Raw genomic sequence first — 27,691 nt, forward strand, 5'->3', positions numbered from 1 at the left:
GGTATCCACAGTCTAGAGCAGCATCCTTCCTGGCTGAGGTCACAGTCCTAATACTGACAGAGCTGTTCCCTTCGAGTTTCTTAACTCACCAAATGGGAAACAGTGCTTGTACAAGACATCTAACAGTTTTTGTTTTGATTTTTGAAGGAAGAGAGTGTCAAGTGATATAATGGCTATCAAAGAAGTTGAAGTATACTCACAGACTTAGAGAACAAACTTACGGCTGCTGGGGGGAAGGATGGGGGGATGGGCTAGTTAGGGAGTTGGGGATGAGCATGTACACACTGCTATATTTATAGTGGATAACCAAGGACCTACTGTATAGTACATGGAACTCTGCTCATTGTTATGTGGCAGCCTGGGTGGGAGGGGGTATTTGGGAGAGAACAGATACATGTATATGTACTGCTGAGTCCTTTGTGGTTTACCTGAAACTATGACAGCATAGTTAATTGGCTATACCTCAATATAAAATTAAAAGTTCCCCAAAAAAATGAAAAATAAAAAGTTAAAGTATAAACCAATATTCAACATAAGGAAATCTTTTATAAGTGACCTCTATAAAAACCATCAGAGTTTGATTAAAAATTCTAACCATAGTTACATCAGGGCCTTAGTATTCTTACCACACTTTGCAGTTTTTCTCTGCTGACAGATCATTGAATGGTCTATGAGAAGATAAGCTGAGGTCATCTGGACACTTCCAAAGTCCTTTATCCTGTTGTTAAAAAACTGTTCACCTTTCAAAAATCTAGTGAGGCAACATTATATAGAGGATAGTCCTTCCCAGGTGGCCCAGTGGTAAAGAGTCCACCTGCTAATGCAGGAGATGCAAAAGACACAGGTTCAATCCCTGGGTCAGGAAAATACCCTGGAGAAGAAAATGACAACCCACTCCATTATCCTTGCCTGGAAAATTCCATGGACAGAGGAGCCTGGCAGGCTACAGTTCATAGGGTCACAAAGAGTTAGACACATCTGGATGACTAAGCACATAGGGCTCAAGATTGAGCTAAAGTCATCATGAGGGTTAGGTCTGGCATTCAGAAAGTCTCTTAACTTCTCCACAGATCAGTTTTCTTACTGGTAAAATAAGGCAAGTAAACAAATCATTGCAAGCATCTCTTCCTGCAATAAAATTTAATGATTCTGTGATAGCAAATGGCTCGAGATAGACCTCAAGAAAGAAAAATGATAAATAATTGGTTACAGTATAACAGTTATATCCACAGATTTTCTTGTTTGTTTCACCCTCAGTTCTTAATAAAGATAAGCAGGATGTAATTTTTCATCTCCCAAGGTTTATAAGCTAGCAAGAAAGAAGGAAATATATTTTTAAAGAGGGAAAGATAAAAGCATTTAATATAAAGCAGAATGTAATAAAGTACTATGAGAGTTCAAGAGAGGGAAGAAATACAGTCAAGGGAAATCAGTGAATATAACATGTTACTAAAGTGTTAACATGATTTGAGCCTTGAAGTATCAATAGCCATAATCATAGATGAAGAATTAGATGAGGGTGAAAATCTCAGGGGCACACAATAGCAAAGGAGAAACATTCACTAATCTATGGGTGGGGATCAATATGAAATCTCAGGGTCCCCTATGACAACTATGAGTAGCACAATTTCACATAATGAATGCATGGGCAGGGCTGGGGGAGGTAAGAATGAAGGGAGGCTAGGACAAAGAATAGAGGGCCTTGAGTGCCAGACACAGGAGTTCAAAAGTAACAAGGATCCTTTGTAGACTTTTAAGCAAGAGAATGAAATGAAAACTTTTAAAATGTATGTTAACTTGGTATCAGTTGAAGGCTGACTTAAGGCTTGGTATCAGTTGAAGGGAAATTCATGAGGTGCTCTTACCCGGACACAAAGGGACAAGATATGGGTCTGGCTGCAGTGATGAGAACTGACGTGAAGTGAAATGAAAGGAAAGGAAATGATGGGAGGGACATTTTAGAGCTCAGAAGGATTCAGTTTTACACATATTTTGTAAGTGTCTGCTATACATTAAGCAGTGAGTACCAAGGTATAGCAATACAAAGATGAACAACACACTGTCCTCTCAAGGAACGGCATGTAGCTTATTGATTAAAACGAGGGCCAGCAGAAGTTGAAGCCCAGTTTCACACTTAGAAAGTGTATGACCCTGGGAAAATTGCTTAATATCCCTGTGCCAGGGTGGGTGGGATGAACTGGGAGATTGGCACTGACTCGTATGTATTACTGACACTATGTCTAAAGCAGATAACTGGCAATAACCTACTGCATAGCTCAAGGAACTACCCAGTGCTCTGTGGTGACGTAAATGGGAAGGAAATCCAAAGAAGAGGGGACATATATATACATACAGCTGATTCACTTTGCTGTATAGTAGAAACTAACATAACACAATTGTAAAGCAATTATACTCCAATAAAAATTAATTTTAAAAATCCCCATGCCACAGTTTCCTCATTTCCTGTGAAATGAGGATAGTTAGTAACATTCCTCACGGCATTACCATGAAGCCTAAGTGAGTTCATTTATTTTTCAGTTGCTCAATTGTGTCCGACTCTTTGTGACCCCATGGACTGCAGCACACCAGGCTTCCCTGTCCTTTACTATCTCCCAGAGTTTGCTTAAACTCATGCCCATTGAGTCAATGATGCCATCCAACCATCTCATCCTCTGTTGCTCCCTTCTCTTGCCCTCAGTCTTTCCCAGCATCAGGGTCTTTTCCAATGAGTTGGCTCTTTGCATCAGGTGGCCAAACATTGCCTGCCATATAACAAAAGATTCAAAATGTAGCTATTTATACTTCCACCTAAAATTACACAAAATGAATTAATTCTAGAAGGAGGAATTTTGATTAAAGTAAAAAAAAATTCAAATAGCAAGAAGAAAAAGGAGTCTCTTAAAAGTAGCTTTTAAGAAGCCATCTGGAAATATTAGCTCAGCTTAAGATTGAGTACAAGCAACTAGATCTTTCATCTAATGCAATAATTTAAAGACATGTTATCTTTCAGAGAAATAGAACTCTCAGAAGAACAAATTATGTATTTTATATTAAATCAATAACAAGAGTTCATGGTGGTAACAATTCAATCTGTTCTGCATTACTTTATCAGTGACAGAGATAGAAAATACGATGAAAAGCATAATATTTAATCCTCGACTATCTAGTTTTTCTAACTTATCCTTTTTGATTAAACAAGAAAGATCTTTTAAGACTGAAGATTATATACACTATTCATAGAATATCCCACATTTCAAGTACTTTTTCTCTTGTACCGCCCCCCCTCTATACTACCTGAGTTGCCTCTTTCTCGATCCTGAAAACCTTGAATTTACCCACAGAATCTGGAAACTGGGAGTAACAGATTTTCAGTGTTTAACATTGGGGATATTATGATTTTAGGCAATAAACTAACTCCTAGGAGTTTGTGTCCTTTCTTACGTGTCTGAAACTAAACACAAAAATCATTATCAAAGCTGCCTATTTGTGTTAGCATTTATTTTAGCTTTCATTGTCAAAAATTTTCCATTTCAAACTTAATATTCCATAGTCACCAGTCTCTCCTGAAAGCCTGTAATCCTGAAACAAATTTTCTAAGCAGGATGGAGTTAAATAAAATAATTTGTTTTCTAGGACTTGGAACATTTGTCCTAATTTCACACCTTATGCTGCAGCTCAGTTAGTGCTTGAAAGGCAAAGCTTGCAGCCAGAAAGCAAAGCTCCAACCTCACCTCTTCTTTCTCATGACACCTATTGAGCCCCTTCAACAGAAGAAGCACTGACATGCCTATTTGCTTTACAGTCAAGCACTGTTTGCAGCAAGTGAAAATCAGAGACTTGGAGACAGATGCTTGATTTACATTCAAATCCTGTTTCAAACCTTGTCTCCTGTATTTTTTATAAGCCCTTTTATTGTTTGAGAATCAAGCCTCAAAATAGCTTCAGTGATGGAAAGTAATTTATTCACCTAGCAAATATTAAGTACCTCCTATATGCACATCACTGAAATTGACACAGAATGGGGTGAGGGGATGGCGAAAGGAGAGTGAGGTATGGATTTTACAAAAGTAGTCAATAAGAAGCATTTTCTTTGAGGAGTTCAGAATCTAGCTGAAAACACAAACAGGAGTACATGAACTGTGTATCCCTAGAAATCTATGACCTGTAATCTTTCACTTCAGCTTCATTTTTATTTTGCAGATACATTGAAATGCTTACATTTAAACTTTAAATCCACTTTCACTAAGGATAGAGATTACTATCTGATTTTTTAATGAGAAAAAACTGAGTAAAAAGAATCTTAGAAAGTGATTCGAATGAAGCCACCGGATATAAGCAAAAGAAAAGGGTCTTTCTGTAAATAGAAACTGCTAAGATGAAATGAAGTTCATTTTTTTAAAATAAAGAATAATTACTTGCTGGTTTGCATTTAGACATGTTTGTACAATAAATGTTCCCTTTTTCTCCTTGCCAAAATTCAATTTGGGAGTATACTGTGTCTACCTTTATTTAGCAATGTGTATATAAACTTCAAGGCTTCCCTGGTGGCTCAGTTTTTAAAGAATCTGCCTGTAATGCAGGAGACCCAAGTTTGATTTCTGGGTGGGCAAGATCCCCTGGAGAAGGAAATGGCCACCCACTCCAGTATTCTTGCCTGGGAAACCCCACGGACAGAGGAGCCTGGCGGGCTACTCCATGGGATCATATAACTGAGACGTGACTGAGTGTCTGAGTATACCTAAACTTCAAACCTTCCCTAATCCCAGATGTAGGAAAACTGGTATCTGTCCTCCACAAACATTGACCAATGGTTTGGGTATTGTTTTAACAACTAAATTCTTCTTCACTCTATATGTCTATTCTCCAAGTGTAGGGAGAGATCAAAGGGAATCTACACGGCAATGAGTCCAAAATGGCTTCTGGGCTAAAACCTTAGCAACATGGCACGGACTGTGCTTAAAATCTAGGGATATAGAGCATATATCTGGAATTTCTACATTAAAAAAGGAAGTCTGTACAGGAGAGAGAAATGTAACAGTTGCTTACTCAATTTCTCATTTGGTCTTCACCATGTTCTCATTAGATTGACTTTAATTTGTTTTACATAATTTCTGGGAGGGCCAGAAACTAGACACATGACCATGTAAACATAATTAGTATAGAGTTTAAGAAGATGCACTGGAACTAGACTTCCCAGGTTTGGACCATGGTTCTGCCATTTCCCGGTCATCTAAGCTTCAACAATTCTCCTCACCTCTCTAACTCTCATCTTAGTTTCCTTGTCTATTTAATGAAAATAATGGTGTTGACCTCATAAAGCTACTGTGAGGATTAACTGAATTGATATATGTAAAGGATTTTTAATAGAATACTGCTTGTCACATTCTAAGGATCTCTGGGACTTTGCTATTACTATAGTATTATTCCTCAAAATAACATCAGGAACCCCTACTGCATTTTCTTACTTTCCATGACCACTTTTACAGAAACAAACAAAAAAGTCAGCACCTTTTTGTATTTTCAAGTGCCAAAGTAACCAATTTTTTACACCCAATTTTTATGACCTAACCAGCTACCAATATTTCTCTTTACTATAGTTCAAATTAATTCTACTTCAGTAGTCTAACTTTGCAAGGTATCAACATGGGGAACAGAAAACTGAGAAAACTTACATTCATTTATGTAACAGTTTATATTAAGTATTCGTATTTTAAACTCTTTATAAAATTATAATTTTCCCCTTTCATCAATACAACCAACAGATACAATTTCTTCTATTTATGAATAAGGGAATCAGTGAATAACTAGAGAAACTTAACACACTTCCTCTAAAATATAAACATAAAATCTTTTTAATCAAAACAACAGGTTAATCCTGGCTTTGGAATCTGAGAAATCATATTAAAATGCATACTCTATGATTCATTCAAAACCTGAATACAGCAATATATAATCCTATAAAGCCACAGAGCTTTTAGATCAAGGCAAAAAAGGTAAATCAAACCTGAAATGAATGGATTAGCAAAAACAGGAGCGTTACTGTAATATTCCTTTGTATTGAGTAATAGAGAAGCAGATTTTGTCAAATCTTGCTTTCTAATTCCCATCTGGAAAAGCCTTACTCTGCAAATAAACAGGTTTGAAGGAATGCCTTTGACATCTGTAATGTTAAAAAGCATCAGTAATTGGAATGGGCTTAATCCCCCATTCAACAGCAGGTACTTTATATACAATCATAAGAAGTGATGACACTCAGACACAGATGTACAAATTGTTAGATTTAATCAGATTGGTCCTCTACCCCTGGTCTAGTCTATCCCGTTTTAGCTTCTACTAACTTGGGTTAACTAAAGTACATGGTCAGATATGTAAGGAATAAATCCAGGTCAAAACTCAGGATTGAAGTGTCAACTGATAAACTATTTCAACTCCATGAACCACTAAAGACAAAGTTTTCATTTATAGTTTTGTGTGTATCATCATGTGAAAGTGAAAGTGTTAGTTACTCCATCATGTCTGACAGTTTGCGAACCCAGGCTCTGTCCATGGAATTCTCCAGGCAAGAATACTAGAGTGGGTTGCCGTTCCAACACCTAGGGGACCTTTCTGACCCAGGGATTGAACCCAGGCCTAAAAGCAAGAGAGTTCCAGAAAACATCTACTTCTCAATACATCTACTTCTCATCTACACAGTCAATAAAGTTATGGACTATGCCAAAGCCTTTGACTGTGTGGATCACCACAAACTGTGGAAATTCTTAAAAAGATGGGAATACCAGACCACCTGACCTGCCTCCTGAGAAATCCTTATGCAGGTCAAGAAGCAACAGTTATAACTGGACATGGAACAACTGACTGGTTCCAAATCAGGAAAGGAGTATGTCAAGGCTGTATATTGTCACCCTGCTTATTAAACTTATATGCAGAGTACATCATGAGAAATCCTGGACTGGATAACTCACAAGCTGGAATCAAGATTGCCAGGAGAAATATCAATAACCTCAGATATGCAGATGAAACCACACTTATGGCAGAAAGTGAAGAAGAACTAAAGGGCCTCTTGATGAAGGTAAAAGAGGAGAGTGAAAAAGTTGACTTAAAACTCAACATTCAGAAAACTAAGATCATGGCATCTGGTCCCAGCACTTCATGGCAATAAATGGGGAAACAGTGGAAACAGTGACAGGCTTTATTTCTTTGGGCCCCAAAATCACTGCAGATGGTGATTGCAGCCATGAAATTAAAAGACGCTTGCTCCTTAGAAGAAAAGTTATGACCAACCTAGACAGTATATTAAAAAGTAGAGACATCACTTTGCCAACAAAGGTCCATCTAGTCAAAGTTATGGTTTTTCAGGAGTCATGTATGGATGTGAGAATTGGATTATCAAAAAAGCTGAGCACTGAAGAATTGATACTTTTGAACTGTGGTGTTGGAGAAGACTCTTGAGAGTCCCTTGGACTGCAAGGAGATCCAACCAGCCCATCCTGCAGGAAATCAGTCCTGAATATTCATTGGAAGGACTGATACTGAAGCTGAAACTCCAATACTTTGGCCACCTGATGGGAAGAACTGACTCATTTGAAAAGACCCTGATCCTGGGAAAGATAGAAGGCAGGAGGAGAAGGGGATGACAGAGGATGAGATGGTTGGATGGCATCACTGACTCAATGGACATGGGTTTGGGTGGACTCCAGGAGTTGGTGATAGACAGGGAAGCCTGGCATGCTACAGTCCATGAGGTCACAAAGAGTCGGACACAACTGAGCAACTGAACTGAACTGAGCTGAACTCTTGCATTTCAGGCAGATTTTTTACCATCTGAGTCACCAGGGAAGTATGTGTAATAGTCTATCTGAATGAGTCTGTGAAATGCACCTCATGTTTGGCACAGTGAGATGCTGAAATGATAGGAAGAGACTGTGTGTCAAAGGACTGATGGTGGTGGAGAGGCCAATGTAAACAGAGGTAGCAGATAGGAGATTTAGTGGTTTAAAACACTGGCTGTTTATGATGCCTAAAGTGTTCTTTGGAGCAGCAGACACATTTAGTTGCTCTGAAATCCATTCTGTGCTCACAGCTCCAGCTGTTAAGTGTTGGTTTCTTTTCCCACGTGGTTGTAAGAAGACAGAGGAAAGAAGATGAAATTCATAATTATATAATTATTGGTTTAGGGGTCGCTAGAAATTGATTATAAAAATATGCATATCTGTAAACTTATCCCAAGTATTGTGGGGGCTGCTTTTGCCCCATTTATTATTACTCTGTTCTATTGGAAATCTAAAGAAAAACTTGTAAATATGCTGGAAAGTGTTTCATCAGTACAGCTATCATATTATTATCTACCAGTAGATTCTTTATATAGTGCTATATATGCTCTTGCAAAGTAAATGGAAAACTTGGATCAAATGAGAACTAATACTACTAGAAATGGTACCATTTGCTTTTGTTTCTCCATTTATATACTAAAATCTTTTTCAAGCCAAGTATTGTGTGTGATGTGCTTCTCATCCCCAACCCACCATATATGATTAGTTGTAAACACTCTTATCCTTCCATAATGATAGAAATACCACCAAGGGCACCATAATCAAATAGAGATTTATAGTCAAAGAAAACAAAAAATATCTTGTTTGGTTTTGTCTCTATATTCACACACACAAGATAACAATTTTCCTTAATCTTCCATCTTCATTAAATCTTAGTCTCAGTATAAAAAAAATTTGCAAACTCCATATGCAGCAACCTCTCTTTTTCTTCTGACCTCAATCCCTAATCATAAAACCCACAAAACTTTAAAACTGAATTATTTCTTACCATATGGGATCTGAGAATAAGATCAAACCCAACCTAGACAAATGCCATGCAGCAAGTCGACAACTGCTCCTGGAGTCCTGGGCAATGCCTGGGAGAGTGCCTGCCAGGACCTACTGTTTTCAAACGAGTTTCATTTCTCTAACAATTTAAATCTGCCAAGAGAAAACCGAGACAATCAAGCTTCGTGCCAAAAAGCCCCAAGCTTAAGCTAGAGTTGTATCCTCTCTTTAGCCTGCTGATGAGCGAGGGAGCAGGGGGAGAGGAAAGGATAAAGATTCATTCATAATGAGCAGGACAGAGGCTCAGGATACATTTGGAAGGCCACAGCAGGATGGTTTCCGGCCCGAATTGTGTTACTTGGTGGAGCTTCATATCCAGAACAGGGAACACCTTCGTCCTTTCTCTTTACAAACTCCCACTACATTTGGGGTTGGATGTTGTCTGGAATATATCTTCTTCCCATCTTATCCCTGCCAGAACTGTGTTACCAGACAGACATCCTATCAGAGAGGCTGCTCCCCGCTGGTCCAATTTTGGAACAACGTTTTGGTGCCAAGGAGAGTTTCCCAAGGAAGACTCAAAATTGCCCTGCTCTCTATGTTCTGCCTTTTTCCTTCTTTCCATCACCTCAAACTCACCCACAGAAAGGAGGTTTGTTGACCTCAGTCATACTATCACATGGACTCCAGTTTGAGAGCAGAGGAGAGAAAAGGAGAGGGCTAGTGGTGGCTTCTTAGACTAGAGAGCCATATGCACTAAGAAAGGGTGAGAACCTCCTTTGCCAACCTGGCACCAGCCTTCCTGGCACCTCCTGTTTCAGAAATGAGACCCACTGTTTCCTTCCACAGGTCCAGGTGGTAAAAATCCATAGTTGGTATCCAAGTAGACACCTTCAATCATAATACCAAAATGACAATAAAAGGAGATAAAAGGTAGTTGTTATAAATCTACAAATGGGCTACAATGTGCACTGTTCTGAGGTACAATATTTTCAGAATCACAAGTTTAATATCTTGCTGCTATACTAGATGAAATATAATCTTGTGATTCATACCGCTCTGGATTCAAATCTCGGCTAACCACCAATTAGCTCTGTGACTTTAGACAATCTATAATATGTCTGAGTTTGGGCTCCATCTTTTTTTAAAAGGAGCATAAATATCTTATTTCACAGAATAACTGTGACAATGAAACATGAGATGATTGATTAAAGTACACAGAATTGTTGCAAAGTTATTACTAATAGATGGTAAGCTCTCAGTAAATGATAGCTATTAGTAGTTTTCAATTTGGGATAAAAATATGATATTAAATGATCTCGCTTATTTTGCTCTTAAGATAATCGCTGGAAATATTTTGCTTTTGAAATTCTTTCAAGAGATTTTCTCTCAATAATCTTCAATTAATCCTGGAAAATCCATTACTTACTACGTGACATCAGAGTAGAAAAGAGCTTTAAAAAAATCACAGTTGAGAGTGAATTTGAAACAGACTGTGTTGGGAGTAAACTGAGATGACCTTTCTGGAGGATGATTTGGTAATAATACTTGTAAAGCAATCAGAATTCCATTTCTAGAGATGAGTCCAAAAGGCATGATCAAGATATGGCCCTAACGATGTTCACTGCAATTTGCTAAAAGTTAGAAAGCTTGGAATTAACATATATACATTAATATCTATACAATTGATAACTAATGAGAGCCTGATATATAGCACAGGGAACTTTACTTAATGCTCTGAGGTGACCTAAATGAGAAGGAAATCTAAAAGAGAGGATATATGTATACGTGTAGCTGATTCACTTCGCTGTACAACAGAAATTAACACAACATTGTAAAGCAGGTATGCTCCAATAAAAAATTAAATGTTTTAAAAATTGGAAAGCATGTGTTTGCATCCTGAGAAGATAGCTCAAATATATACTTTATAACATATACAGTGAAGCTTTATGTAGCCATTAAAAATACTGTAGAGAAAGCTCCAGGAGATGGTGAAGGACAAGGAAGCTTGGCGTGCTATAGTCCATGGGTTCTCAAAGACACGGGCTTAGCAACTGAACAACAACAAAGTAAAACAACATTTCAGTATCCCCTTCATATATATATTAATATGTTAATATATATACATTTCTTAAAGAAAAAGTATTAAAAGGATACATGCCAAAAGATTAACATCTTTATAGAAGCACAAATTTGATTTTGATATTTATGGTTTTGCTTTTCTGAGATTTAAATTATGATTTTTGTTTATAGAATATGAATTAGTTGGCAATTTTAAAAAATATAAATGAATTTGCTTGAATTCTAATTTTTTCTATTTAATTGAAAATTTGGAAATATAAATAATAATGTCCATATACCTAAGCATAAGTCCATGCATACCTACCCACACATTATTTATTCATATTTTCCCCCCAAATGCCAGTATATTGATAAACAATATATTTAGATAAAGAGGCATACTTGTAGTGATAATTGAAAAAGTTCTACTAATTTTTCATAGAAAAATTGTGTATTTCTTCAAATATTCCCTATAAACCACCAATTTTAAACTCAATTTAAGAAACAGTTTCAGAATATCTTTTCATGTCTCCTCTTCGTAAATTCTTGAAATGCTGCTGACCTTGCATAATAATTTTTCCCTTACAACATATTAATTATTGTTCTGGCACCTCTGGCCTACTCATGAAATCAATGAAGTGTGAAATGTCTCTGTGCAGAGTAATATTTCATATTTGGTACTTTACGTATTAATTACTTTTCTGTTTTTGCTACATCCAGTCAGAAAAAAAAAAATCACCTACTTCATTTGTAATGAACTGTCAATGAGGAAAACAGCAAAACAGCAAAGGAGTCACATTTGCTGACCTATTGAAAGCCCCTTAGCGAAGAGATGCTTCTAAACCTTTCTGTTGTCATGGCACCTTCTTAAGTAAGCCTGCTGCTTACTAAAGAAGACCCTTCTCATAGCCATGACTGGCTTTCTTGTGCTTAAAATAACAGATGTGAAGTCTCAGAAACAAGTAATCTAAGTCATATCATTGTTTTGAGCCTGAGTTCCACAATAAAATCTAAAATACAAAGTCTTACTCAATGCTAACAAAAGAAGGTACACAGAGTGCAATTCAAAAATTTAATACTTTGCAAGTCATCATCTGCGAAGAGAAAAATATGAGAAGAAGCTAGTGTATTCAAATTCTATTTAGTTGCCATTTCAGCTGCTCAACAGTTAAAATATAAACCAGTTTGACAATCTGAAAGGAGCAATTTTAATCCTGAATTCTAGGAGCTTGTGCATTCTCTCTCTCTCTCTCTCTCTCTTTAATGCCAGTCATTCAGCCTGAACAAAAAAATTCAGGTGTGACATTTCTTGATTCAAGAGCTGTGTTAAGCAGTTATAAAGCTGCTGTAATTTACAGCGAAGAATAAAACTAACCTAAGAGACCTCAGCCCCAATTTGCTAAAACTTATTACACCTCATTGGCCACTGAATAGCCAAAAGAAGAAAAAAGAATTAAAAAAACTTATCTGAATAAGAAACTTTACTAGCATTAGCCTAATGAGAAATGATTGGCTTAAAATTGCTCTGGCTACATAGATAGGTTCAGATTAATACTATTTACGATGTTATGATATCCTATTTCCTGAGTTATATAAAAGCCAAAGCAGTTACTAAAACAATACTAATGAGTCGATAGATGTTTTCAGATGTGTCTGACTCCTGAGTCTAGTTAAATGTCTTAGTACTATGTATTTAGTTCTCTACTGAATATCCCAGCTATTGGATATGTTAAAAAATATATATGCACAATTATCTTAAGCTATAGTGACATTGAGACTATAGATATACCAGTTGTGTTGATTTCATTCGCCCGTTACTTTACAATGCTATGAACATGCTACACAAACGACCAAATGAACAGGCTACCTTAATAACTCTTGTGCACAATACCCCACAGCTCTGCAAAGGAGAATGCATTATCTGGGTTTTACACCATTTTCAATCCATGTTTTCAAGGAGAATCTTCTGCTGCACTGTGTGTTCCCTTTTGCCAAAATAATCTGGGTAATGCTAAGACATGGGCTAAGCTCACAATCAAAATGTCACAATCAAAATGTCAAAATGTAAAAGAAAAGTAGCAAGTGGTTGGTTTACGATAGATTAACATTCTTGGCCCAAAATACTGCTAATATTCTCAAAAATTAATCCATAATGGTATATGTAGTGAGGTGACTTATTTCCCCACAGTTTTCTAAAACTTCCATTATGTATTAACAGGTATGTAATACACAGTATCTATAGTATAAAACATCCATAGACGTTGATATTTACAGCGTGATATTTAGAGTAGGAAAGAAACATAGTTCTAAAGAATGATTTGGATAAGTCATGTTTTTATACCTGTAACAATCAGTTGCAATATCACATGACTTCTAGATCTAATAACTTTCTAAAATGTGGGTCAGATACTAAAAATCATACATGTGTGTATGCTAAGTCACTTCAGTCATGTCCAACTCTTTGCAACCCTTTGTACCATAGCATGCCAGGCTCTTCTGTCCATGGGGATTCTCCAGGCAAGAATACTACAGTGGGTTACCATGCCCTCCTCCAGGGGAGCTTCGTGACCCAGGGATCAAACCTGCATCTCTTACGTCTCCTGCATTGGCAGGAGGGTTCCTTACCATTAGCACTACCTGGGAAGCTCACTAAAAACCATATCTGTGACTAAAGAGGAAAGAAACATTCAAAGATATTAAATATAGACAAATCTAGCAAATACTTTGGAAAATCTACAAAAAACTTTCTTAAGAAACAGATAAAATAAACAAAGCCAACCCCTCTTTACCTTTTCACTAACTCCACCCTCATCACTCAAGAGGTTAGTATATATTTGCTTTCTATTTTAGGTTGCTTACTCATTTTGCAACTGGTATGTTGGTATAGCTAATTTAATTGTGAAAAAATCTGTATGAATATATGTATGTACACACACACACACATATATAAAGGTGATTTTAAGTAAGTTTAAAAGCAAATCATTGCTTGCCTTTTTTAGTTTTTAGTTAAATTGAGTTGATCCGAGAATTATTAAAGAAAATGAGCAACGTATGTTCTGCTTAGAACACAGACAGTATAATTTCAGAAGAATAAAATCAGAAGACTAATGAATAGAAAGAGGCCAAAGGTTAATGCTGGGAAGCAGAAATCACTTCTCATAAATTGTTGCCTTATAAAAATAAAAGGCTAACCCTTTTCTTTTGTTCAAGGTATAATTGTCCATCCCTGCTACTACCCATGGCAGTTATATAATACACTATGGCAAGGAAAAAAATGGAATATTTGAATGCCCAAAGATGCAGGCAGTATCATTCAACCAAAGCTTTCAACACTGAAGTGTTTGCATTATTAATACCCTCTGAAATTTACTATAGTGACTAATTTGCCATAGTCACTGGACAGAAATCATGTAGCATGATTTACACTACTACAAAATCTTTACTAACTTGGGCACCATAAATTTTATCATTTAATGATTTAGTGCTAAATCTCTTCTTTTAATGAAAGGAGGGTGATCATGATTATTATTAATGCTATTTTTAGTTAGTTTTAAATTATGCCATTATGATAAAACATTCTACTTAATTTAATATTTCAACTCAAAATTAATTTCCAAAGTCTTTAATTCTAGTCAGTCTGCATAATTACAAGGTATTGTAATACACTTGCAATTGAATCTCTAAAGTGCATTGAACAATAGAGAATGTTAAGTGGATATCTTATTTAGATACTGCAGCTTAGAGTTGGTCTTGCTTCTTCAACACCCCAACAGACAGCATTCTAATTAAGAAATTTAAAAATCTCTTTCATTCTTGAGAAGAGGTACACAATGGATAGACCTCTTTATATCATATTCTGACAAAAACATTGCATAATTTCAAAGTACTATCATGACTTTTCTTTTTAAAGAAAAGCATGCTTTTTTGAAAAATAAACAACAGTTAACATATCACCTCAAAAATCTCTCCTGTGCCATCTTCCAATTTACAGTATCTGATGAGTGGAAAGTGAATTTTGGCATTTAGTGGAGAGCAGTCGTTCTTTCCCATGTTGACAGGTGTTCCTGTGAAAGCAACTTGCAACTTAAGACCACCATCTACTGGCTCTGCCCAATGCTGCAAAAGCTCTCAGCGTCACATGCAACTGATTCTAAATGTGCCCAACTGAAAAATCTACACTCTTGCAAGGAATTTACTAAACTGGCCTCCTACTTTCTAATCAATAATTTGTTATTTAATTTCCACATTCTTAAAGGCATTCACCATTCCTCAGGAAAATAACTAGAATCTGTTGTTATATGTTATTACCTATAGTGATTAAGTGCAGATTTTTTTTTTCACATAATGAACCTGATACTGCTGATTCAGACTGATGTATGCCCTGCCATAGACAAAGATACTTGATGTCAGTCAGGATTCTATTCAGAACTGCTAGCTAGAAAGATACTTCGTGAACGAGGCCCCCTTATACTAATTCATACTGCCTTTCATTACTTTGGTGGATACTACTGCCAGGAAAAGGATATGAAATTGGAACTTAGGGTTACAGCCTTTCCTGAAACCTCTTAAGTTACTCTGGTGATTTCCAGAGAGATATAAAAGTCGAGTTAAATATCCTAAGAGCTTCTCTGTCAGCTCTGTTCCTTCTCAACGGAGTTCTTCTGATTTTAAGTTCAGGAACAAGATATTACATTTGTGAAAGCTTTATTTTTTCAAGTACTACCCCACCTATCCTGGGAAAAGGTCATTCGTTGCTTTCGAAGTCCTTCAAATCACATCACTCATTCATACAACAAATATTGGTGAAAGGGCCCCTAGGCTTTGTGGTGGTTAATGGGGCTGCACTGGTAAGTAAAAAAACATGATTCCAATAAACACAACTGAGGATTAAGTATATATTTATTTATATGCTCCCTGGTTCTACAAAAAATATCAAATATGCCACTGTAACCAGTTATCTAGTACTCATATTAAAAACAATCTTTTTAGATTTTAGAAAATTATGTGTCCTTGCCCACAAGTCTCACCATTTGGAAGATATAGCTAGTGAGGTCACTTTTGAACACAGACAGATTAAATGACCATAAGTCTATTCTGAGCCCTCTGTTTCTCTCCATAGATCCTGTGAAGTTTGCATACACCTATGAGTGTTCCCAGTATCCAGATTTGAAATCATGCCTCAGCTTTTTTGATTAAAATAGAAGCAGTGAGACAAATTCCATCTTTCCAATACTAAATCTACCAGTTAACCAGTTGTCCAGTCAGTCAGTCAGTTGTGTCTGACTCTCTGTGATCCCATAGACTGCAGCACACCACGCTTCCTGTCCTTCACTATCTCCTGGAGTTTGCTCATTATCCACTGAGTCAGTGATGCCAGTTTACCAGAACCTCTGTTAATTCTGTCTTCTTGCCAGTTTCAGTGGAAGATAGTTCCTTCTGATCAAAAGCCAGGTCTCTACTGAACCCTTCCCATCTCAGCCCTAGGATTCTCAAAAACTTTCCTCCTGTAATTAGAACTCTGTTTACATTGCATTATCAGTTTTTCCATCTCCCTGGGATCATTCTCATTAGCATGCAAAGAACCATTAGTCTTGTATATTACAAAATCTTAACACTCTGCTCTCCTACCCCAGTATTCTACTCACTTCACAGCAAAAATTTTTTTTTAATTTGTCTATAGTCTCTGCCTCTATTTCCTCACCTCCCATTTTCTTCTTCATCCTGTTCCAGCAGGCTTTCTGCCATCATCCACATTAAGATCAACAATCATTCACATGCTTTCTCATCCAACAGTAGCATTTCTGTTCTCATCTTTATAGCCCGCTCAGGAGCATCAGACCATTCTGTCCTGGAAAGCCTCTCTGTTTTTGAATCTAAGATACTTCACTCTGCTCATTTCCCCCCCCCGCCCCATCCTTCCTGGCCACTCCTTTGCTGTCCCCTTATTCTCAGATAGACCTAAATACTGGAAAACCTCAGAATTTGAATCTGGGGCCCCTTTTCTTCATCTACATCCTCTCACTAGGTGATTTGATCCAGTCCCATGGCTCTAAGGAGTTACCTGTATTTCTAGTGATTCTGAGGTTTATATCTCTGCCCTTGAACTTTACCTATAATTGACTTTTAGATCTACTTGACCTCTTGATAGTTCCATTTGTATTTCTAATATGCTTGTCATTAACATACTGTGAAATGAAAATATCCCCTGCCATATCAATAAGTAGGAAACGTCACAGCCATCAGCGATTTCTGGCCTCCCAAAACTGTGATCTAATGGATGCTGCCAGCACCATGGTAACTGCTGAGGAGCTGGGGGAATGCAAGAAGCAAGGTGAATAGGCAAACAGGATTGGCCCAGATAGCTGAGGTGTATATGAAAGGAATAAATTCAATGAGGCCAGAGACTTGCATCTTCCCATATACAGAATGCTAAACACCTTGATACTTGATCTTTGGTGTTCAGACTACCTGCTTCCTTGTTGCAAACTTGTTTATAGCCTGACACCCCCTCCTGCCTCTTTGGAGCAGTTTTCTCTGAGCTTCTGAGATGCTGTCTCCTGGGCTCAGAGTCCTAAACATTCCCAGCAAATAAAATATTTACTATCAGGTTGTGATGATATTTTTTAGTAGACAATACCCAAAACAAAACTTCCAAGACCTGCCATATCTCTCATGTTTTTTAGACACATCAATACCTAGAACCATAATCTACCTAGTTACTCAAGCAAATATTTAGAAATCCTTTGACTTCCCTGGTGGCTCAGGTGATAAAGTATCTGCCTATAATGCTGGAGAGCCAGGTTCAATCCCTGGGTTGGGAAGATCTCCTGGAGAAGGAAATGGCAATCCACTCCAGTATTCTTGCCTGAAAACCCCATGAACAGAGGAACCTGGTAGGCTATAGTCCATGGGGTCGCAAACAGTCAGACATGACTGAGCAACTTCACTTTTCCTTTTCTCTATTTCCTACATCTAATTAATCAGCAAGTTTGTCATTCTACCTCTAAAATATCTCCTGAATCCATGAACCCCCATCTCTATAGCTACTATTGTCTCTTTAACATATTGTTTGGCTTCTATTCTTGACATACAACAATTCCTCTATAACTGACTTTTAGATCTACTTGACCTCTTGATAGTTCCATTTGTATTTCTAATATGCTTGTCACTAACATACTGTGAAATGAAAATATCTCCTGCCATACCAATAAGCAGGAAACGTCACAGCCATCAGCGATTTTTGGCCTACCAAAACTGTGATCTAATGGATGATATTGCATGATATCATGCAACTAGTCTATTTAAACCTTCCAAATTAACCCCAGCTAACTGGGAGATGGTGAAGGACAGGGAGGCCTGGCGTGCTGCAATCTATGGGATTGCAGAGAGTCAGACACAACTGAGCAACTGAACAACAACAAGCCTGGCTCTATGTACTGTTCTGTCCTCATCTCTTTGCCCACTCCTTGCCTTCTTGGGTTCTTTAAGCATGCCCAGCTCATTCTTTTCTTGAAGTTTTTATACTTGCTGGTCCCTTTGCTAGGACACTTGCCTCCCAGATCTTTAGATGGTTTGCTCCTTCTCATCATTCAGATCTTTGTATATGTGTCAATTCCTCAGAGAGGTCTTGTTGCAGTGGAAAGGAAAAAAGAGGAATGAGTTTTTCTTTTCTTTCCTGAGACAAAGAAGATAACAGGGAGCAGGTCTGATCACTCCTGGTTTTTTCTTTGTTCCCAATCTGTAATCTGTAACTAAATTTGCTTTTCTGCCCCCTAGCTCTGCTTGAGGAACATTTTACACCTATTAACTGTTGACTCTATGCTAATTACATCCTGTATCTGGTGTTTACCTTAACAGCACTCTCTCTCTGCCCACCACCCCTTGTAGTTTTTCTCATTCTGCATTACAGAAAAAAGGTCACAGTACAATACAAAAAAGACAATGGACCCAACTACTGGGCTACTTGACTGCAAGAAACAAATTACAGGGCTACCTGACACCAGCCTATGACTGTTTTTGAAAGAATGCAAGAGGAAGAAAAATACAAGATCCCTACACTTTTGTTCCTCATCACCGACCCCTGACTGCAAGCCCTCATCTATATCATCCTCCAGATTCCTCATGGAAGAGGGGGCACTGTTCTTCAGGAGCCTTCTGAGTCTCCCCTCTGCCAGCTGAGGATGAAAACCACCTTTCTTTTTCCTCCAAACTCTGTCCCTGTATTTTTCATTCAGTATTTATGGGCAGAGAAAATCAAGATTTTAGCCGCAAAGTCTTTCTGGAATATTCCATCTACATAAACAGACCTTAATCCTTCTCTATCACTTGACTCTTTTATTTTCACCATAGCATTTATTGCTACTTGGTATTGTCCTTTTTTTTTTTTTTTGCTTATGGTCAGTCCCTCTCAGGGGAATGTGTACTCCATAAAAACAAAGAACCTGTCTGTCTTGTTCACCATGGCATCCTTGGGAGATAGAACACAAGGTAGATGCTCAGTAGTCATTCTGGTGGCTCAGGCAGTAAAGAATCTGCCTACAATGCAGGAGACCCGGGTTCAATCCCTGAGTCAGGACGATCCTCTGGAGAAGGCAATGGCAAACCACTCCAGTATTCTTGCCTGGAGAATCCCATGGGTAAAGGAGTCTGGCAGACTAGAATCCATAGGGTCACAAACAGTTGGACACCATTGAGCAACTAACACTTTCACTTTCTTTCACTTTCAGAAGTTCAATAAATGTTCATGGAATTAATGAATAAAGTACTAATTGCTTAATTAACAAGCCTTGATTTGTTCTGCATATCAGTTCACATTCAGTTAGGCCAAACCCTGACAACTCTTACTTTATGCTATCTCTTTTTTTTTTTTTATTAGTTGGAGGCTAATTACTTCACAACATTGCAGTGGGTTTTGTCATACATTGACATGAATCAGCCATGGAGTTACATGTATTCCCCAACCTGATCCCCCCTCCCACCTCCCTCTCCACCCGATTCCTCTGGGTCTTCCCAGTGCACCAGGCCCGAGCACTTGCTTCATGCATCCCACCTGGGCTGGTGATCTGTTTCACTATAGATAATATACATGCTCTTCTCTTGAAACATCCCACCCTCACCTTCTCCCACAGAGTTCAAAAGTCTGTTCTGTAGACCTGTGTCTCTTTTTCTGTTTTGCATATAGGGTTATCATTACCATCTTTCTAAATTCCATATATATGTGTTAGTATGCTGTAATGTTCTTATCTTTCTGGCTTACTTCACTCTGTATAATGGGCTCCAGTTTCATCCATCTCATTAGAACTGATTCAAATGAATTCTTTTTAACGGCTGAGTAATATTCCATGGTGTATATGTACCACAGCTTCCTTATCCATTCATCTGCTGATGGGCATCTAGGTTGCTTCCATGTCCTGGCTATTATAAACAGTGCTGTGATGAACATTGGGGTGCACGTGTCTCTTTCAGATCTGGTTTCCTCAGTGTGAAGTGGTATTGCTGGGTCATATGGAAGTTCTATTTCCAGTTTTTTAAGAAATCTCCACACTGTTCTCCATAGCGGCTGTACTAGTTTGCATTCCCACCAACAGTGTAAGAGGGTTCCCTTTTCTCCACACCCTCTCCAGCATTTATTGCTTGTAGACTTTTAGATTATGCTATCTCTTTATTTACCTATTCCTCCTCATTCCTACCACTCTAGCCCAGATCCTTATGACTTAGGATCTTTACTGCCTCTTCCCATCAGTACAGCTGTGCTTTGGAGGTAGACTAGTGTAGTGGTTACACAAGTTCTTCAGTCAGACTGCCTAGGTTTCAATTGCAACACTACCACTCACTAGTTCTCTGATATTGGATAAGTTATTTGGCCAATCTGTGTCTCTGTTTCCTCATCTGTCAAACAGGGACAATGATGGTGACCATCTCATAGACCATTGTGAGGTATCAGTGAATTTTCTATGGGAATCATTGGGAATCCATGGGAATCACTGGAGCCGGGAAAGCATTGGGAAGTATTAGTCTCTTCTCTGTCTGTCCAATTAATACTTCTAAAATATCATTCTTGTTACATCACTCCCCTACCCATCACATGCTGAAACTCTGGATAAAAAGATTTTAAGGCCTCTTCACTTGAAAGGATGTTCAATACCACTTATTATTAGAGAAATGCAAATTTTTAAACTACAATGAGATATCACCTCACACCAGTTAAAATGGTCCATCATAAAAGAAATCTACAAGCAATAAATGTTGGAGAGGGTGTGAAGAAAAAGGAACTCTCCTACTTACTCCTGTCCTACTTTGTGGGACAGTAAATTGGTATACTATGGAGATCCATATGGAGATTTCTTAAAAAACTAAAAATGAGCTATACCATATGATCCAGCAATCCCACTCCTGGGCATATTTCTGGAGAGGACCATAATTCAAAAAGATACATACACCCCAATGCTCATTGCAGGACTCTTTACAATAGCCAAGACATCGAAGCAACCAAAATGTCCATCAACAGAGGAATGGATAAAGAAAAGATGGTATGTATGTGTGTGTATATATATATGTATGAATATTAGCCAGCCATTAAAGAGTAATGGAGTAATGTCACTTATAGCAACATGGATGGACCTGGAGATTACCATACTAAGTGAGGTAAGCTAGACAGAGAAAAACAAATATCTATCACTCATATATGGAATCTAAAAAAATGATCCAAATGGCCTTATTTACAGAACAGAAAGAGACTTATAGACGTAGAGGATGAACTTATGGTTACCGGGTGAAAGTGTTACAGAGAGGGATAGTTAGGGATTTAGGGAGTGATATGTACATACTGCTGTATTTAAAATAGATAATCAACAAGGACCTACTGTATAGCCCAGGAAACTCTGCTCAGTATTCCTTAACAACCTAAATGGGAAAGGAATTTGAAAAAGAACAGACACATGGATATGTATAACTGAATCACTTTGCTGTGTGACTGAAACACAACATTCTTAATCAACTATATTCCAATAAAAAATACAAATTTTAAAAAAGAAAAACAAGTTTTAAAAACATTTCAAAGCTTCGTGAATAGTTAAGAATGTGGTTTGTCCTTCAAGGCCTTTCTCAATGTGGTCCAGAGAGTTTTCTTTATGTCGCTTTCCTTCATTCTATTGTATGAACGCTCCCATTCAGTTCAGACTATACATACATTCTATTTCAGCTAAAATTTGCTAAGGTTGTCAGTAAATGTTATTGGAGCCATAATTATCACTGGACACATACAAAAATGAAAGATACCGCCTACACCTTCAAATTCTTCACTTTCCTAAAGCCACTGTATCAGTCAGTGTTCTTCAGTTACTAGAAACAGAAACTGAGTCTGCAAAACTTGATAGAAACAAATAATCTTATTGAAAGGATATGGAGCACCTTACAGAGTCCAAGGAAAAGCTGGAAAGAAAAAACAATTGAAACAAAACACCAGACTCAGAATAAGAATCAAGGTAGGTCCTAATCATAGGAAATAAGAAATAGTATCTTCAGGGTCCTAATACCAGGAAGAGTCAACATCCACAACTTTTCATCCTTAAGTCACTCTTCGTTTCAGGAATCAAATCCCAGGGAAATGACGAATCATGAAACTAACCTGGCATGCATGCCCACCCCTTCCTTAGCTAGGGGAAGGCTGGTATTTAGAGAAGGAAGAACAACTCCTAAAATGTATTTGGGGTATTCTTCGAAGAGAAAATGCCAGCATATTTGGAAAACTCAGCAGTGGCCACAGGACTGGAAAAGGTCAGTTTTTATTCCAATCCTAAAGAAAGGCAATGCCCCAGAATGCTCAAACAACCACACAATTGAACTCATCTCACACAGTAGTAAAGTAATGCTCAAAATTCTCCAAGCCAGGCTTCAGCAATACATGAACCGTGAACTTCCAGATGTTCAAGCTGGTTTTAGAAAAGGCAAAGAAACCAGAGACAAATTGCCAACATCCACTGGATTATCGAAAAAGCAAGAGAGTTCCAGAAAAAAAAAATCTATTTTCTGCTTTATTGACTATGCCAAAGACTTTGACCTTGTGGATCACCACAAATTGTAGAAAATTCTGAAAGAGATGGGAATACCAGACCACATTACCTGCCTCTTGAGAAATCTGTATGCAGGTCAGGAAGCAACAGTTAGAACTGGACATGGAACAACAGACTGGTTCCAAATAGGAAAAGGAGTATGTCAAGGCTGTATATTGTCACCCTGCTTATTTAACTTATATGCAGAGTACATCATGAGAAACGCTGGGCTGGAAGAAGCACAAGCTGGAATCAAGATTGCTGGGAGAAATATCAATAACCTCAGACATGCAGATGACACCACACTTATGGCAGAAAGTGAAGAACTAAAAAGCCTCTTGATGAAAGTGAAAAAGGAGAGGGAAAAGTCGGCTTAAAGCTCAACATTCAGACAACTAAGATCATGGCATCTGGTCCCATCACTTCATGGCAAATAGATGGGGAAACAGTAGAAACAGTGGATGACTTTATTTTTTGGGGCTCCAAAATCACTGCAGATGGTGATTGCAGCCATGAAATTAAAAGACGTTTACTCCTTGGAAGGAAAGTTATGACCAACCTAGACAGCATATTAAAAAGCAGAGACATTACTTTGCCAACAAATGTCCGTCTAGTCAAGGCTATGGTGTTTTCCAGTAGTCATGAATGGATGTGACAGTTGGACTATAAAGATAGCTAAGCGCTGAAGAAGTGATGTTTTTGAACTGCGATGTTGGAGAAGACCCTTGGACTGCAAGGAGATCCAACCAGTCCATCCTAAAGGAGATCAGTCCTGGGTGATCATTAGAAGGACTGATGTTGAAGCTGAAACACCAATACTTTGGCCACCTGATGCGAAGAGCTGACTCATTGGAAAAGACCCTGATGCTGGGAAAGATTGAAGGCAGGAGGAGAAGGGGACGACAGAGGATGAGATGGTTGGATGGCATCACTGACTCAATGGACATGAGTTTGAGTAAACTCCGGGAGCTGGTGATAGACAGGGAGGCCTAGTGTGCTGTGGTCCATGGGTCGTGAAGAGTCGGACACGATTGAGTGATTGAACTGATAGGAGAGAAAAAGGTATGCTGGGAAAGCAAAAGCTATTGCTATCCACTCTAAACATAATAGCCTATATTTGTATAATTCTTTATAAATTGAACAGTTTTGACATCCCAAATCTCATATAATTCTCACAATTGCAGTGTGAATTAAAGAACCCTCAGAAATGTTACGAGGTTTACCCTGTGTCTGGCAGATAGTAGGTAGGATAGTTGGAACTCAAAAATAAATTCAGCCTCAATCCAGGATTTGTTCACTGTTACCTTAGTTGCTCCTTTTTTCCTCCTATCTTTCTTTCCTTGACCTTCATTTCATTTGCTAAGAACTAACCTCTTTTTAGGTACAGTTCAAGCCTTACTGTCTCCATGGAGCCTTTTCAAGTTGCCCTAGATTTCTATCCTCACTTCTTTTAGGAACTTCTACAGAAGTTATTTGTATCTGACTTAGCCCTGTCTTCTTGCATTGTAATCTGTGTATTTTTATGTAAATGGTCTAAATCGCCAAGAAAATGACTCAGCTGTAGCCTGTATTGCACCCTGAGAACTTCTCAGTGTATCCCAAGTTGAAAAAGGTCTATGCATATTCACTGGTACTGGCTGTCTGAGAGGAAACATATCTGAAGGAACATATCTGTTGTGTCTTTTCTCCTCTTCCACCGAACCCTTATCTCCCACCTGACAACACCTGAGATTTGGAGTAGGCAGGAAGGCCAGGAGTATTTCCTGTTACCTGAGAAGTCCTGGGTTATCTCCTCTAAGACCTTGCTGGCTAACACCCTGGAAAGCAATGTGGTTCTGAGATAAGCAGCTATAAAACAGATATACCACACATTTTGATATTCATTAACTCATTAGATCATGTAATTTATCCAAGATACTTTCTTAGGTACACAGAGAGGCTCAGAAGCTCTGGCCAGCACTGGGTTCTCAGAGCCAAGACTGGTCATCATCGCAAAGTGATGACCTGGAGTTTAGACAGCAACAGTGTCACCTTCTAATCTACTACATAATTAACTTAGTTATTATGTTTGTGTTTAATTGTCACTCCAGATAGACCATACACTCCTCAAGATCAAAGGTTTTTACAGCTTGTTCCGTGATGTGTACCTCGAGTCTCTATAACAGCATCTGGTACAAAGCAGGTGCTCAACACATATTTGTTGAAAGAGTGAATGGATGAGAAATCCAAAAGAACATCCTAAAGTTCAGTAGACTCAACAACTACAAGAATGGTCTACAGCATCAAACCCATATGCAGAAGACAACAGACAGGTGAGGCCAGGAGTGGTTATGTGAGATCTTGGAACCAAGAGGCAGGGTGCAGTTTTTAGGGCCTCTGGTCTTGTTCATTACAGATAAGGATAAGGGACATTGAGCTAACTGACATAATCAATAGCATTTTTCTTTTTAATGTGGACCATTTTTAAAGTCTTTATTGAATTTGTTACAATATTGCTTCTGTTGCTTATGTTCTGGTTTTTTGGTCGTGAGGCATGTAGGATCTTAGCTCCCTAACCAGGGATCAAACCCACACCTCCTGCACTGGAAGGCAAAGTCAAACACTGGACCACCAGGGAAGTCTCCAGTAGCAACTGTTCTGAGTAAACAGAGAAGACATTATTGTTCTGCTTTCTAGATGGGGAAATGAAGGAGTCATACTTCCCAGGTTACACAGCAAGCAAATTGCAGGGGTAAATCAACAACCCAGGGTTTAGGCAAAACTCAGTTCAATTCAGACAGACATTGAAGAGAGCCAGTTACACTTGCATTATAACTCGGGTTCCACCACTCACTCACTATATGACCTAATGCCATTTATATGTATACTCTAAGCCTCAGTTTCTCAATTGTTAAATGAGAGTAATGGTCGTACATATCTCCTAGATCTGTTGGGAGAATTAAATAAGAAAATGTATGCAAAGTTCTTGGCTCAATGCCTAGCACATAGTACAGAAATAATGTGCATTACTATTGTAATCATCATCACTGGTGTTTCAACTATTTACTGAGAACCTATCAATACTATAAAGGATGTGAAAAAAGTGAAAGTTACTCAGTCGTGTCCTACTCTTTGCAACCCCATGGACTATACAATCCATAGAATTCTCCAGGCCAGAATACTGGAGTGGGTAGCCTTTCCCTTCTCCAAGGGATCTTCCCAACCCAGGGATCAGACCCAGGTCTCCTGCATTGCAAGTAGATTCTTTACCAGCTGAGCCACAGGTGAAGCCCAAGAATACTTGAGTGAGTGGCCTATCCCTTCCCCAGTGGATCTTCCCAACCCAGGAATCAAATTGGAGTCTCCTGCATTGCAGGCAGATTCTTTACCAACTGAGCTATGAGGGAATACTAAGGATATAAATATCAAGATGATGCAATTTTCAGCTTTCAAGTATCTGACAGTCTAGACCTCAAACAGATACGTTAAAAACAATGAGACATAAATAGTAGTGATAAGACCAAAAAACATCACAGGGAAAACACCACTATTATGCCCTGAGAGGTACAGAAGGCTTCCTAGCAAAAATAACTGTAGACACATCCCATAGGATTATCTAGGAGTTTTTCAGGCCAAGAAATATGAACAGGATATTATCATCAAAGAGAATGGTATGAACAAAGACATACACACAGGGTGATTATAAGCAGTTTTTGAAAAATGGGGTTGAAGAAATAGAAATGGGGTAATTCAAGGCCTTGTATGCTAGGAAATTTGAATCTTCATCTTTTGACAATGGGAATGAATAGGGTTTGTTTAAGAAATAATACAGCGTGGTCAGATGTCCATTGGCTAGATCCCTGGCAACTGAGTAGATGAATTTGAAGAGTACAAGAATAGAAATAGGGATTTCAGTTGGAGTGTTATTGCAAGAGTCCAAGTGGGAGACAATAAGGGACAAAAATAAGGCAGTGGACTGGGAGATGTCAAAGAAAAATCCCTAGAACTGGTTAACTGGATAGGGTTCAGGTTGAAGCTGGTAGGGGAGATAGTCATGGGGTGTCCAAGAAATGGAAACAAAAGGAAGGGAAGCTTCAGTCGGCCAAATTTCTCTCTAGAAAAGTTTGCAGATAAATCAGTCCAGGATACCTGGTGAGACAGAGTTCACTTTTAGCTGCTTTCACGGTGTCATATGCCTGCCTCTTTCTTCATGATGGCTGTGGATATGTTTTTATGAACTTACCAGCCTCCATTGACTCTTACTGTCTTTTTAGTCAACTTTTGCACTTTAAATATATTCTCCTTACAAGCAAGAACAAAATCAAAGGAACAAGATTTCCCAGCAGAAGCAAGAAAATTGAAAGTCAGTGTTTCAATTAATTATTATAAAATGGATTAGATGCCCTAACTCAGTTTCTACAGCTGATAAATGACTTCCCTTCCTACAAACAATTGAGTAAGACATTGAAGGAACTTTAGCAAAAGAAAAAAGAAAGTATTGAAATATTCTAGTCCTTTTTAAACCTATCAAATATATTGTCAAGGTGATTAAGCATTGGTTTAAGGACTCCTCCCGCTATACTTACGACTTCCCTGGTGGCTCAGATGGTAAAGTGTCTGCCTCCAACGCAGGAAACCCGAGTTCGATCCCTGGGTTGGGAAGATCCCCTGGGGAAGGAAATGGCAACCCACTCCAGTACTCTTGCCTGGAAAATCCCATGGACAGAGGAGCCTGGTAGGCTACAGTCCATGGGGTCACAAAGAGTAGGACACGACTGAGCGACT

The 27,691-nt window shown here is 38.3% G+C and overlaps 1 long non-coding RNA gene across 1 annotated transcript; it reads right to left on the minus strand.

The window, feature by feature from the left end:
• Positions 1–4,608: 4,608 nt before the first annotated feature.
• Positions 4,609–27,691, minus strand: LOC122696217. Its single transcript, XR_006341713.1, has 3 exons — positions 27,651–27,691; positions 22,998–23,001; positions 4,609–4,688 (listed from the first exon to the last, which is right to left on the minus strand). It is a non-coding gene; the product is annotated as an uncharacterized LOC122696217 (long non-coding RNA).

This window comes from Cervus elaphus, chromosome 6, assembly GCF_910594005.1.
Source record: "Cervus elaphus chromosome 6, mCerEla1.1, whole genome shotgun sequence".
Lineage (NCBI taxonomy): Eukaryota > Metazoa > Chordata > Mammalia > Artiodactyla > Cervidae > Cervus > Cervus elaphus.